Source organism: Delphinus delphis, chromosome X (assembly GCF_949987515.2).
Source record: "Delphinus delphis chromosome X, mDelDel1.2, whole genome shotgun sequence".
Taxonomy (NCBI): domain Eukaryota; kingdom Metazoa; phylum Chordata; class Mammalia; order Artiodactyla; family Delphinidae; genus Delphinus; species Delphinus delphis.
Window position 1 is genome coordinate 56,853,122 of NC_082704.1, and position 15,983 is coordinate 56,869,104.

The 15,983-nt window shown below is 35.6% G+C and overlaps 1 protein-coding gene across 1 annotated transcript in view; it reads left to right on the forward strand.

Annotated features, from left to right (window-relative positions):
- Positions 1-2,112: 2,112 nt before the first annotated feature.
- Positions 2,113-15,983, forward strand: part of HDX (highly divergent homeobox) — a 173,307-nt gene continuing 159,436 nt past the window's right edge. Inside the window, exon 1 of the mRNA XM_060002196.1 lies at positions 2,113-2,208. The gene's annotated coding sequence lies outside the window, so the exon portion shown is untranslated. The remainder of the gene's footprint in view (positions 2,209-15,983) is intronic.

Consider the following 15,983-nt stretch of genomic DNA (forward strand, 5'->3'; position numbering starts at 1 on the left):
CCTGGAGGGGTGGGATAGGGAGGGAGGGTGGGAGACGCAAGAGGGAAGAGATGGGGGTATATGTATATGTATAGCTAATTCACTTTGTTATGAAGCAGAAACTAACACACCATTGTAAAGCAATTATTCTCTGATAAAGGTGTTTTAAAAAATTTTTTTAAAGATATAAATGGTCTGCAAAAAGATCAGCTGTGCTATTCTTTGGAATGGCATCCTTTCCTTCAGAAGAATTCAGGAAAAGAATAAAAATTAGCTGGTCAGTGAATTAAATCCATAGGATTGATTTCATAAGCATGGGGTTTGTATGAAAATATATCCAAGAGGTTTTCTCTTGTAACAATTTGACACTATAAACAGTTAGTTAAGACAAAAAGAATCATCTAGAATATTATTTTCTCATGTGGGAAAAACATATCTGTTACTTGTTATTTAAGATATTTCCAATGAGTTGTATTTTCCTATTTGTCCTCTGGGGCATCAACAAGCTTATTTCCTCAGTATGTTAAGACTGTCAAAAAAAAGGAGCCATTCTGGGAACATTAAAAAAAAAATTAAAGAAGTTACTTTTTAAAGAAGTTACGTAAAATTAATATACTTTAAAGAGGTTACATTTGAGGAGAGATGTGAATCAAATGAAGAACTGCGTCCTACAAAGTTCAGAGGGAGCAATAGTGCAAGGGCCCTGATGTGGTCATGAATTTAACTTGTTTGAGAAATGGAGAAAAGGCTGGTGTGATTGGAAAGTTAGTTAGTGGCAGAGTGGCAGGAAGTGAGGTGAGAGAGATGGGAAGGGGCTAATTTGTATTTTGTAGTATATGTGAGTGGAAGCCATTGAATAATCTGGAGCTGGGCATGATCTGACTTTTGTTTAAAAAAAACACTCAAGCTGCTCTATAAATAATCGACTAGAGAGTTCTGATGTACCCTGCCCTAAGGCCTTTGGTGGCTTTTAAAAAAATCAAAGTTCTCTGCCTACTTTCAAAGGCTTTTAGTATCAGTCTGTCCTATCTCCCACTAGTCCTCAACATACACCCTCTATTCGTTAGGCTGATTTCATCATGGACCTCCTCACAGTTTCCATATATATATATATATATATATATATATATATATATATATATATATATATATATACTTTTGCCCATTTCTTCCCCTTTAAGACAGTGTTTTCCATCCTCTCTTATCCACCATTCAAGAAATAGCTCAAATTTCAATTACAACATACAATGTTTCCCAACTCTCCTCACCTCACTGATATTTTCAGTCATTAACGATGTAACTCTTGTCTGTAGTTCATGACTACATGACTGAGCACATGATCATGTACTTTATTATATTGTTGTGAAAGTTTAATGTGTGCTAGTCACATCTTCCGAATGATATTATAAGTTCTATAATAGCAGGGGACCAATGAATTCTACATCTCTCATGGCATCCAGCATATTTTGGGAGTGTATCAAGTGTGTTAACTGATGTAACATATGGCTTGAGAGGTTTTTTCCCGTAATGGTGTAATGGTGATTACTCAAGTAACTTCCAGCAGAACAGATATTAAGGTTAGGTGAACAGAAGCAATAATTTAAATTTCTTCAGTCGCCAGAGTCAACTGGAGACAAAAAACAGTACACTCACTCTTATCGACAAATTCTAAAGGCTCAGTGGACACCTTCTTGATTTCAGTAACACTGAATATACATTTGTCAATTGAACACTGACAACAAAAAAACTATATTTCTGTATGTTATCATCTGATTTTGGCAGCGTGCAACAATTCTGCTGCAAGCGAATCTCAAGTCGGAAGACCAGGCAGCACCTGCTGAAATGGCTGGCATATAACTACTATAGTCACAGGGATGCTGGGCGTTCACTTCTACTCAGGAAGGGAGAGGTACAGAGAGGCCTGGCTTTGGATGCAGCTGATATGTGCTGGGAAGAGGCAGCCCCACTGCAGGCAGCTATTTCTCCTCCCCCCTCCCCACTCTTGGGTTCTGGGCTGAGGCCAGGGACTGTCCGGAGCTGATCTCGGCTCCCATTGGCCGCTGTCTTTTGTGACGTCACGATCATGATGAGAATTGATGATCGGACACGCTGATTTCATTGTCTGAGGAGGCAGTGGAGACCCAGGAAAAATCTCGCTGAATACGCCTGCCCCAGCCCTGGCTTGATCTGGGATCCTCTGATCCCTCCCGTCACTGCACCACGCCCGAGGTAAGCACCCAGCATGGGTAGGTGTGAAGGGCGAAGGAGGGCGAGCAAGGCACCGATCTAATGCTCTGCCCAGTGGGGGGCACGGAGGTTCAGAGGCCTAAAGAGGCTGCCAACAAACTGGTGCGGCTTTGGGGGAGCCAACTGCCTCTATCCTCCGAGTGAAGCCTGGCGGCAGCGTGAGATTAAAAACGAGATGAGGATAGGGATACAGTAGACACTGGCAGAGAACGAAGGACCTTGCTCCGAGAGAGTGCGACGTTTGGGACGCGCTTCTGGCCCCTGAGTAGGAGAAAGTGGCGCCTCTGCCTCCGAAGAAAGGAGGGGGAGTGAATTCTAACACTTCTAGATTTCACTGGACTGCAGATTTCTCACAGCCCTGCTCAAACGCGCTGGAGGTGCTGCGCCTGCGCAATAACAACCTCTGCGGGGAGGTGGGGGTGGTAGGGCGGAGTTCGTGGCAAGGAGTACAGGCGTGGAGTTTGCGTTTGCGCATGCGCCTTTTCCGTTTCGCTAGAGGGGGTTGGGCTGAGGTCTGTCTGGGCAGAATATGCGAAGGGTTGGTAAGTTGGCCTTGTGATGTTTCAAGCGCTAGTTGATGGAAAGAATCTGCCAGTTACTTTGAATCTGGCCTAATGAGCATATGCAGCCCCAGAGTGGGCCTGGAAAATGTAAGAAGGCAAATTCTTAATCTACAGTTATCAGGTTTAGAATAATGGAAAGAAGTCAGGAGTTTGGAATAGAAATTACTGAGATGAAAAACCATTTGGAGAATAGAAACATTAATTATTCAAGTGAATCCAACTTTTAGTCTTCAAGGAACTCTGATTTGGCGTGCCGCTCAGTGATTTTTGAAACAAATTCTTTGGAGAGACTCAGAGTAAGAAATTTTCCTTTCTTGTCTTTTTTTTTTTTTTTTCCTTCTTGGAAAGGTTTCTTTTAAAGCTTTGGTCTCGGTTTCAGGTTTGGCGCTAAGTCCTTCCTTCTTCCTCTGTGTCTCTGTTAGAACCACCAAGGTCAAATCCTATTTTGAGAGATCCTGTATGACTCCCCTTCATTGGGAGGGGCTATATCACTCGGCAACCATGAGGAACATCCTGCCTGTCTGTCCTTGGTGGAGAAATTGTATAGTAGTGTTAATACTTCTGCTCCACTGTCTGATCATGAACTCCTATTTTACAGAGGAATCTGGATTTTTCTCCATTTCTCATAGTTAAGGGATTATCAAGTTCTGGTGAGTTTTCCTTTGAAAGCCTCTCCTACCATTTTTCCCTTATTTTACAGTCTAGACTCTCATTACCACCCATCCAGTCATTCCAGGAGCCTCCTAGCCAGCCTTCTAATTCATCCTGTCAGACTAACGGCTTGATCACTTCCTTCATCAAGTCTTTTTTCTCCACCAAAATACTATTGGCTTCTTATTTTCTATTGTTCCAAGCCCAGTTACACTTGGATTGCAAAGAGCTTTGTAATCTGACTTTATTATACCACAGGAACCTTATCTTAGTTTATTTCTCAGTGCACAACTCTCCCTAATGTCGCCAGAACAATCTACCTCCAGAGCTTTGCTCCTTGTATCACTACCACTCCCTTCACCTAAGATGCACTCTCTTTGCCTATTCATGTCTTACCCACTTTGGAAGCTCAACTTAAGTTGCACCTCTCTGTAAGTACCTTCCAAGTCTAATCCAACCATTATTAAGCTCACCTTTTCTAGAACTCCTACATCAGTTCTTATATTTGTCACTTTCTTATAGCCTGCCTTATACTGTCTTCTTATTTTTAAATTTTATTGTGTGTGTGTGTATGTATGTGTGTGTTAGACTAGACTCCTCAACTGGATTTTAAACCTGTTCTTAAGAGTTGGGACCATACCATCTACTATATACTTCTTTATCCAAAGCATCTGGATGACTATTTGAAATATCTACAGCTATATATGGTCTTTGTTTTCCAATTTCTTGGGAAACAAAGTAATACAGTTATCGAAAGAACTGTATATATGTGAAAAATTATTCATCATTAGTCAAGCAAGGGACCCTTCAGTGACTGAATAAACCTCAATATGATTCAAAGAAAATGCAATACAGAAAAACAGACATCTCTATATATTGGGTAGCCTGCAAATATGTTCTGTCCTGATAAATAAGACCAAGAGAACATTATCCCAGAAGTGGTTCTGTGTGTAATTTTCTCAGTTTGAAAAATACTAAGACATTTTCCATTGTCTATATTTCTCTTTGATAACATTTCATTATGCATCTTCTCTTAAATCCACTAATTATTCACTCTTTTTATTACAGGATGTCTTGTGTTTGCTGCTTTACATTGACTGTCACTGATAGTTTTCATCTTGAATCAGAGCTAATCATTGTGATGGCTGCCATAATTGCTATTTTATAATATATCAGTTGTCACTTCCCTACCCCTTGGGCTTCAAACTGCATTGTTCCATGGAGCTCAGTTTTATTTGAAAGAAAGTGAATGTGGTTTAATACAGAGGCTTTCTACAGATTTCACTTGGACTGCTGCTTCACTTTGAGCCACCATCCCAATATCCCATCAATGTTTGAGGTTTAGGAACATGGATGAAAAGCAGTCCAAAAGGGTATTATATTCTGTAAATTTGAAAGCTATTGTCATAGCCTATTGTAAGTAAACTATGAATATTTTAAATATATATATTTAATTAATTCTGCTTTTAAAATTGTATTCCCAGAGGGAATTATATTTTTATGTAGTGTAATCCCCAACAAGGTAAAAATATTTGAATTGTTGATTTTGATTTTACAGTGGAGTCAGTTAGCTAAACATGAAATTGGTGGTGTCTTATACTTGCACTGAGTACACTCTATCTAGGCATAGTGATTTGGAAGTAAACAGTGAAAATTCTAGAGACATATATTCTGCATACAAAGGGGACTGGAGAGGCTAGTGTATTCAGATACTGTCACTGACTGAGACCTTTCTAGACTGCATAAAATTTCAAGACAATAAACTGAAACTTGTCTGTGCAAATGGAATCATCCTTGTGCCAACTAGTAGCAAAATTGCCTGGATTAACCAGAGATCTAAGTACATGGCAACTGAACAATTGGCATTATATTGTCAATCAAATACTATACATCTGACATCTGTAAAGAAATCTACAACAGCAGAGCTGTCTTACCTTCTTGATCTCCTGTTGTTTTACATGAGACTTATGTCCAATTGGGTTGATCCTTAGAATCTTTAAATGTGTTATTTGTTAGAGTGGCAAAAATTGAGGAAAACATTTTCTTAGCCTCTCTTCCCTTGGGATTGGGGGAAATTTATTTTATGGTTCTTAAAACAGCCATGGAAACATGTGACTTACATGCCCTGGGTAGGCACTTTTCTCAGGTAGACAAGCATGGTGCTTGTCCAGGGTCATACAAGTAGTAAGTGGCAGAGCCAGTACTTCAAAGCAAGTGTCATTCTAGAGGCTTCATTCTTAACTACTAGGTTATAGGCTGGAGAGCTAGAATGAGGCCCTTCTTCATTTGTTTTCAAAAATTGTGTTTGTCTGTGTGTAAAATTTCTCCCTGACTTACTCTCTTTATGAGTCTGTAATGCCTATGACATTTTCCTTTCTCAGTGGAAATGAAAATTTTGAACAGATAGAATGACTTTTAAGAGAAAGGGATCCTTGTTTTGACTCCAGTGCCTTCAGTGGCAGAAGGCTTGTAGACCCATACACTACTTTTTCTATTGTCAAGTACCAAGCAATGGTGAAAGTGTTTCTTCATTGGGTTTTGTGAAAGGATAGATCATAACTTTTCTCCAACACTAATATATTGCTTTAATATATTTCTTTATATATTATACTTTCTTACTTGGTTAGCTTGGTCTACCTACAGTGCGCTTCATGGATGAAATAGCTATGCCATTTAGGAAAGTAATTATCCCAGACCCATTCTCCAAATAGCTTTGCCCTTTCATAGACCAATCATTTATTGTGTTGAAATCTCCTCAACAGAGAAACAATTGGAAGAGATCTGAGGAATTGTAAAATGTGGAAGAAGAAATATATTCTACATTAATGGGAAGTATTACATTAGGTATAGAATGCTCAGACTTTACTCATCCCCACTATTCTAAGACAACATGAAGTTATTTTTGAATATGTATGTAAGTTATTAAAATAATCAGTCAAGCATTTTAATTAGAACCTAGAGGCTCACTTTTATCACCAATGAATGCTTAAGAGATGCTAAAGGTCATTTTTGTTTTTGTTTCTCCCTTTTTGCAATTAGTAGTACTTAATGTAGAGAAAGACTACTTTTGAACTCAGTATTGGTTGTGATTTGGAGCCAGTTTACTTATCTGGTAGGGTTTGGTGCATCTGTGTCTATTAAATCCTTGCAATTCAAAGTGTGTTCCATGGAGTAGCAGTATGGGCATCACCTGGCGACTTCTTAGAAACTGCAGAATCTCTGGCTCCACCCAAGACCTACTGAATCAGAATCTGCATTTTAATAAGATCCCTGGGTGATTCATATGCACATAAGAGTCTGAGAAACACTGATACAAAGTGAAATATGAATTCTTGTACAACTTAAAATTTTTAAGAGCTGGTAGTTATAGAAATCTCTGAATTTCCTTTTGTCCATTTTCACATGTGTAAAGTAATATGTAATCAAAGTATTATCTGGCTAATATACATCAGTTTTGCTCCATTCTGGAGTCAACGTTGTCTCTTTGAGAAGATAGCTACACCTATGTGATGGGTAAAATTGTTAAGAGTGACTGAACCCACTTATTTTGTTGATAGTAATGACCTTACCATTAAAATGATATTTATCCTAATTACTTGACATGTCAACAGTGTTACAGAAGAGTATAGATTTATTGGGGTCACTGTTGCTAATACCTTCAAGAGGAACTGTATTAGTTTTCTATTTGCTCCTGTAATAAATTACCACAAACACATGGCTTTAAACAACACATGTATTATGTTACAGTTCTGGTGGTTAGAGATCTGAAAGAGGTCTCACAGGGTGAAAATCAAAGTGTTTTCAGGGCTTTCCTTTCTGGAAGCTCTAGGGAAGAATCTGTTTCCTTTTCTAGCTTCTAGAGGCTATCCACATTCCTTGGCATGTGGCCCTCTTTCATCTTCAAAGTCAGCAATGTCTGATCACATCTTTCACATTGCATCACTGTGACACTTACTCTTCTGCCTCCATCTTCCACATTTAAAGATAATTGTGATTACACTGGGCCCACTAAAATAATCTAGGATAATCTCTTTATTTTAAGGTCAACTGATTAGCAGCCTTAATTCCTCCTTCAACCTTCATTCACTTTTCCCGTGGACTCTAACATATTCACAGGTTCTAGGAATGAGGATATAGATACCTCGGGGTGCAGCGGGGTAAGGGTCAGCACAGGAATTGATGGCCTTTTTGGCTGATAAAGGAAGCCAGCCTCTAATCTTGTTATTGGGATAAGTAATTGGTTAGTGTTCAGGGAGAATGCCATCTAAACATGAAGATGGCCACTTACAAGAGAGGCCTACAACCCATCCTTCCCTCATTGTCCTCAGAAGGAACCAACCCTACCAACACCTTGATCTCAGACTTCTAGTCTTTAGAACTGCAAGACAATAAATTTCTGTTTAAGCCACCATGTTTTTGGTACTTTGTTATAGCAGCTGTAGCAAACTAATATAGTCAGGGTAGTCCTTTAGTTGATATTTAAGTTGATATCATCCTCAAAAGCACTTATTTATTAAGTTTGTGTTCTTTAATAGTCTAGGTGTTGGATAAAGTGAATTAGGCATCAAAGAGTTTATAATACACATTAGACATTTTTCATAAAACAAGTTCTGAAATACATCACATCTCTGGCCCTCAGTTTATTCAACTGTGAAATGAAGGCATGATCTTCATAATACCTAAGGATATCCCTAGCTTTAAAATTCTATGATTTTATTTATTAATTAAATTTTAAGAAGTTATTAAATCCATATATTAATAAAAAGTATTAAGTACAGGCAAAATTGTGTTAATGTTCTCTTCAGGAAACAGTATTTTAATAACTACCATCCCTGCCATTCATCACCCACTTCCTAACCTTCAACTTTAAAAAGAAGTAATAAAGATATTATTGAGAAACACCTTTGTTCTTTTGACTCTCTTGACTCCTTTGAAATTGGTTTAAGACTTAGGTTCAGAACACAGTAAATTAATGCTCTCTATATGCAAATATATGCTTAATAAATAAAATTTTAAGTGACTAAATTAAAATATCTTTGGTAATTCACTTATATATTGGCTGCTTTTGAGAGCAGTGACTTGGAGAAGAAAGGGTTATTTTGCAAAAAGTGTTTCTCCGACTTCTCACTACTGCAAAGTATATTGAAGCAATATGTGTTCTGACAATTCACAAGTGAAGCTATTGTTTCCAAATAGCCTTGAGAATATTTTTGCAAATGGTTATCTGGTTACCTGAATTAAATATTAGTGGTAAAATAACAATTGCTGAATATGGTCATGATTAAACCTTGGATAGTATAGTCCATGTGTTCAGATCTGGTCTGATTAACACCAGTGAATAGCATTGTGACGAAATACACAGAAGCACATTTGTTATGTAACAATATCTCATTTTGTGCTCATATCCAAGTGAAACACATGACTAGGCAGGAGAAATGCAGTGCTGGCAAAAACATTAGAGGTCACTGTTTATCCCATTCTTCAAACATATATACATCTATGATTTGGTAATAACGTATGTTTTCTATCTTAATGTCATAGGCTTAACATAGGGTGGTGTCTCTAAAAATTGAGGTCTGCAGACCCCTAGGGGTCCAAGGACGTGTTCTCAGAGGTCTGCAAGTTTTATGAAAATTTTTAAATTTGAGGGTTTTATTTCACTGATAACCTTGAAAAGAAAACCTCACAATCTGCATGTGTTCACTTACACACAGAGCCTTTCCTCCAGGTATAATGATAAAACTTCTCTTTTATAGTCATAAATCACAATTAAAATACATTTGATGGAATGAGTTGAGTACCTTAAGGCAGAGTTCCTCAGACAGAGACCCAAAGGTGGATTTGGACAATATAGGAAAGATTTTGTTTTTGATTTTGTTTTCTTCTTTTAAAGGAAGAAGAAAGATAAGACTTTACCTATGACTATCAGATTTTAGTTGCAATCCATGAGGCTTTTAAACCATTAAGCAGTACTTAGTCTATTAAAATTATTTGTAGGGATAAATTTATGCTTCCACTATTTGATGAATTAGATATGTGTGTGTGTTGGTTCAACACTATACATGTGTGTAATTATATACTGTTACCTACTTACCACCAGATGGGGTGCTTTGAGAAATCTTTGTCCAACCCCCAAAGAACAGGATGTATACTTTTTCCCCAAAAATTTTTGCAATAAAATCAGGAATGGAAAGTATGAGAGTCAAACAGTCCATCTCTTTGCTTCTAGGTAAAACTACCCTTAAATCTTAACATATACTATGTAAATCTAACTCATAAAACACCAAAAGAATATCTAGTTTAAGTGAATAAATATGGCTTTAACATTTTAAAAACAAATTTTAGTTACCAATGGAAATTCTTGCTGGGAGTGAGAGAAGAGGTAGGATAGAGTAGGAGAGAGTTGTGTGGATGATAGAAAAAATTAAGAGAGAACAAATAAGGATAAATTCACAGTATGGTGAAATTAAAGAGACATATTATTTTGATATAATGAGTAATTTATTAACAATCACTTTTGCAATGTACAGCTATGAGAAATTTTATAAAGCTACCCTCAATAGTAAATTAAAATGCAACCTATATTTAAAGGTATTAGAATGTTAATTGCAGGATGTTAGGAGTCAGTGCTTATGGCAGTGGAATCACTATCATGAACTAGTGAAAGATAGAAATGATTTGCTTGCATGATTTGCTTGGGGCTAGAAATGTAAAACAGAAATAGAATTCAGTCACAAATATATATGGATCAAGGTAGTATTTAACTCATCAGGAGATGCTATATATCACTGGTCATTAATTGTCATTTATTCTGTTTGAGTGTATGCATGTGGGATTGTATGAAAGCAGAGCTAAAGACAACAGGAAATCAATTATCCGATTGAGGCCCTGTTTATGCTTCTGTTGTCCAACTGATTATCTGTTTGAAGTTGATCTTTCTTATTTTGTTATGAGTTTTGACATCTGAGTGTTTGATAAGGTATTTGTAGTTTAAAGGTATTTTATTATTTTAACATTACCACTTTGTGATAAAAGCAAGTGTCATTAAAAGCTAACAAATTATTATAATTGATGAAAAAATCTGAGATTAGTATATCTACTTGCCAGTGATTGTTTTTGAACAAACATTCATCATCTTTGAATTTAGACATTAGACATGTGGCTATAGAGATATATGTCACTGTAGATATATCTTTTCATCTATTTATATGAAAACTTTATACATAATATTATCTTGGAATTTGTGCCCCTGTCATTATGAATATATATTTAGCTTTCATGTAGCTGGAAAATATGAACGTTAATTATATAGAATTCTTAAGTGTTTTTTAAAGTGAGGTCAGTGTACAATTTCTTTGTGCCCTGAGAAAGTTTTCTGGGTTGTAGTTAAAATTTCCTGTTTCATGTTTCCACCTAAGTGATAGAGGCCAATTATACCTCAAAAATGGAAGATAAGAGATGTGTGCAATGCATTTCAGTAGTTATAGCCCAATGAACAAATAATGAATATCCTTTTATAGTATTTGAATAGATGCAATGCCTGTTACTTGACTTCATGCTTAGAAGATGTTGAAATTTATTTTTTGCAATATCTGCAAATTCTGTCAAGTTCATTATAAAATAACTAAATAGAGCTGCTGTTTGTAAAGATGAGGATCATTAAATGTAAATGATACATTAAAGTGACAGCTTCTGAAAACAGATTTACCATAAATTCTTTTTTTTTAATAAAGTTATTTATTTATTGGCTGTGTTGGGTCTTTGTTGCTGTGTGCGAGCTTTCTCTAGTTGCAGCAGTCAGGGGCTACTCTTTGTTGCACTGCGCAGGCTTCTCATTGCGGTGGCTTCTCTTGTTGTGGAGCACAGGTTTTAGGTGCACGGGCTTCAGTATTTGTGGCACGTGGGCTCAGTAGTTGTGGTTAGAAGGCTCTAGAGCACAGGCTCAGTATTTGTGGCACACAGGGTTACTTGCTCCGCGGCATGTAGGGTCTTCCCAGACCAGGGCTCGAGCCCGTGTCCCCTGCATTGGCAGGCAGATTCTTAACCACTGAGCCACCAGGGAAGTCCACCATAGCAATTATTTTACATGTATTCAAATTTCATTAAATTCAAAGTGTCAGTTCATTATTGTATATTTAATCAAGCGTTTGCTAAATATTACATTAAAAAATTATGCAGAGGCACCTACATACATGGACACCATGCCCATTGGTGTTGTGCTTAAGTTTTTCATTCTCCAAAACTTTAAAAGATCAAACTCTCATTACATAGAAGAGGGTCAGGATCTGTCTTCCTTTTGCCATGAGAATATATTAATGTATGTTTCCTTTATTTGAGGTTTATATACACATGATGTGGGAGTGGTTTGGTATATGTTAAATTAATTATTACTATTAGGAATGACAAGTTGGTTACATAAATATTTACAATTAACAAAAATAACTTTTGCATAGCACATTATAGTTTACCAAGTATTTTAATTAAGATAATTCATCATGTGAAGAAGAGTAGGACAGATTTTATAACTTTATTTTCCAGATGAAACTAAGGCCCAAAAGGTCAATTATCTTTGCTAAGGTCACAAAACTAGCAAGTAGTGAAGCTTAATAGGAACAGAGATGTCCTCACTCCTAACATAGTGTTCCCACTCCACCACTCCAAAAGGCCACCTGAACTTCTGCTTACGGCTATGATGAAGTAACAAGAACAGGGTTTACCCTCTCATCTTAAATATCTAAAAACAAACAAAAAAACAGCAAAAATATGTATGAAACAGTGGATTTTAGACATTTGACAAAAAGTAGCACAGGACCACGATGTTTTGAGAGAAGGGAAACAAATAAGATAAGCCCTGTGAATGTCCCAACTCACTGCCTGGAGAAAGTATCCAGACCACAACCAAGGGAAAGGGAACCAAACAGCCTGGAAGTCTCTCTGAGTTGAGGAGACAGAATTCAGAGTTCACAGAGGACAGGGTGACTAGAATTTGAGGTATAGAGTATTGGAGGGGAGAACGCTCACAGGAGAAAACTGCACATAGATAGAGCTCTGGAGACTTGTAGAGGGGCCCCTTGAATCTTTGGCTGAATACTGATCAACGCCAGTGTGTTGCAGATGGGGAAAGAACCACTAGAAATGATCAGGCAAGCAATCCTCAGAGCTCACATAAGACGAGGAATAGTTTAGGTTTTCAACCACCAGGCTGGAAAACTATATTTCATGGAATATCTAGGAAGGTCCTCAGAAAGGTATTACTTTAGTAATGAGACAAATTAGCCCTAGACTAAAGGAAATTTTGGATTTGCCTAACAAAGCAAACCTCAGATGAGTCAATTTCCAAGTAATTTAAATATATCCCAGAACAAAGTTCCAAAATATTTAAAGAATATAAAAACATCCAGTATCCAAGAGCATCATTAGCAATATCTGCCATTAAATGAAAAACTACAGAAAGTATGCAAAGAAACAAGAAAATACAGCTCATAATTTGGTGAAGAAATAATTTAAAAAAACAGAATGAACAATAATAGAGTTTAGAATTAGTAGAGAATGTAAAAGCAGCTATTAAAACTGTATTCTCTATGTTCAGGAAGGTAGAGGAAAGCACAAGCCTGATGAGGAAAGAAATGGAAGATTTATTAAAAGATCCAAATTGAAATTCTAGAGACAAAAGTAAAACTATGGGAAAAAAAAGTGAATGGACCAACAATGAGCTGTGGGACAATATCACTCAATGTAATATACATGTTTTTTGAGTCCCAGAAGGTGAAGAAAATTATTTTTAATTAACAGTTGAAATTTTTCCAAATTTGATGAAAACTATGAACCCACATAGTCAAGAAGCTTAACAACTTCTGAGAAGAAGAAAGCTAAAGGAAATGGCTCCAAGGCATCTCCTAATCTAACTGCTCAAATCCAGAGAAAAAAAGCTTAAAAGTATCCAGGGCAAAAAATATCACCTTTATGTACAATCACTTTTGGGGAACAAACATTAGAATGACAGGAGGCCTCTTGTTGAAAACAATGCAAGTCAGAAGACCATGGAATGACATGTTTAAAGCACTGAAAGATTAAAAAAAAATCTGTTAACCTAGAATTCTATATCAAAATATCAAAGCAAAACAAAGGTTTTCTTACTCATTCCAAAGAAAAACAAAATGCACTGACAGCAGAAACACACTACCAAAAATGTTCAAGGAAATCTTTCAGGCAGAAGGAAAATGATACCAAATTGAAATTAATTTTTCTTCATTATTATGTTTTTGTTTTGAATGTAACCTGTAGAGAATTAAAGAAAATGAAGGGCATTACTACAGTAAAGCTCCTTGCATTTGCACCTAAAAAAAGAACTTTGGACCTACACAATGGAAGTAAAAAATATGTAGGTAAATATGTATGATTTTTAATTTTTGAAAATCACTTTCAATGATAACTGTTTAATTTTTTTAAATAACCATTTATTGGAGGTATTATAACATATGTAAAAGCAAAATGTATGACAACAATAGCACAAAAGACAGTAGAACAGAACTACAGGTATACTATTGTAAGATTCTTCTATTATATGTGAAGTAGTATATATAATATTATGATAAATTAACTTGATAATAAATTAAAGGTGTATACCATGGTCACTAAAACAACCATTAAAATAACATGACAAAGAGGGATGAGCTAACCAAGAAGATAAAATAGAATTATAAATAATGTTTAATTAAAATCAAAATAGAAAAAAGGAAAAAAAAGGAACAAAAAACATATGAGGCAAATAGAAAACAAATAGATTGTATCTAAGCCCAACCATATCAATAATTATATTAATTTCAAAATGGTCTAAACATACCAGTTAAAAGGCAGGTACTGTCACATTAGACTTTAACTCATCTATAAATGTCTACAACTAACCCACCTAAGTATAAAGAAATAGATAGGTTAAACATAAGTAAATGAAAAAATATATACAATGAATCTAAATAAAGTTGACTATATTCATATCAGATAAAGAAGATTTCAGAGAAAAAAATATCAGCAGTAAAGAACATCATTCATATTGATAAGGGGATCAATTAATTAAGAGAACATAAAAATCCTAAATATTTATGTACCTAATATCAGAGCTCCAAAATATATGAATCAAAAACTGTTAAAAGAGACATGAGAAACAGACTAGTATACAATTAGAAATGTTAACAGCTTCTCTCAGTAATTGCTAAAATAAGTAGAGAGAAAATTAATAACTGTTTAAGACTTGAACAACACTTTCAACCAACTCAACCTAATTGAATCCACCCAAAGAGAGCAGAGTACACATTATTCCCAGAAGCACATAGAAAATTGATCAACATGGACCATATTTTGGGCCATAAAACAAACCATCAAAAGTTAAAAAGTTGAAGTCATATGAGGGATGTTCTCTGATCATAAAGGAATTAAACTAAAAATCAATAAATCAAAGATATCTGGGAAATCCCCAAATAGTTGGAAAGTAAACAACACAGTTGTAGGTAACCAATGGGTCAAAGGAGAGCCCACAAGAGAAATTAGAAAGCACTGTATGATCAGTGAAAATGAAATTGCAATATATCAATATATGTGGAATACAGTTAAATCAGCACTTAAAGTTCATTTAGAGCATTAAAAACTTGTAGTAGAAAAGTAGAAAGCTTGAAAATCTGTTACTTGAGCTTCACTTTAACAAACGATAACTAGAAGAGCAAATTAAGCCCAAAGCAAGCAGAAAAAAGTAAATAATGAGAGCAGAAATAAATGAAACAGAAAACAGTAACAGATACAAACTACTATATATAAAACAGACAAGCAACAAGGATATACTGTATAGCACAGGGAATTAGACCCAGTATCTTGTAATAACTTATAATGGAATATAAGCTGCAAAAATTCCTGAATCACTATGCTGTACACCTGAAACTAACACAATATAGTAAATCAACTATACTTCAATTTAAAAAAATAGAGAAATGCAATGAAACCAAAACATGGATATTTGAGAAAAGGCTGTACACAAAAAAGAGAGAAGACACAAATTACCAATATCAGGAATGAGAGAAAGGATATCACTACAGACTGTACAGACATTTAAAAATATACTACTGGACTATTAACTTTACGCCTATAAATAAACAACTTAAAGTAAACGTATATATTCTTTGAAAGACAGAAATCATCAAAGCTTGTTTGAGAAGAAATACAATAACTGAGCACTTTATTAAAGAACTTGAATTTGTGATTAAAAATCTTTCTTTTAAGAAATCTCCAAGCCCAAATTACTACACTAGTGAATTCTACAAAACACTTAAGAAAGATAAAAATTTACAGGTTCGAGATCCCTTGAAACAAGTTAAACTCAAAGGAAATCATGCCCAGACACATTATAATCAAATTGCTAAAAATCAAAGATATAGTGTTGAAAAAAGCTGGAGAAAAACAAAATACATAGGGAAACAAAGATTTGGAAATGACCATGGATTTCTCATGACAAAACATGGAAAACAAAGTCAGTGGAAAAACCACTTCAAAAATATG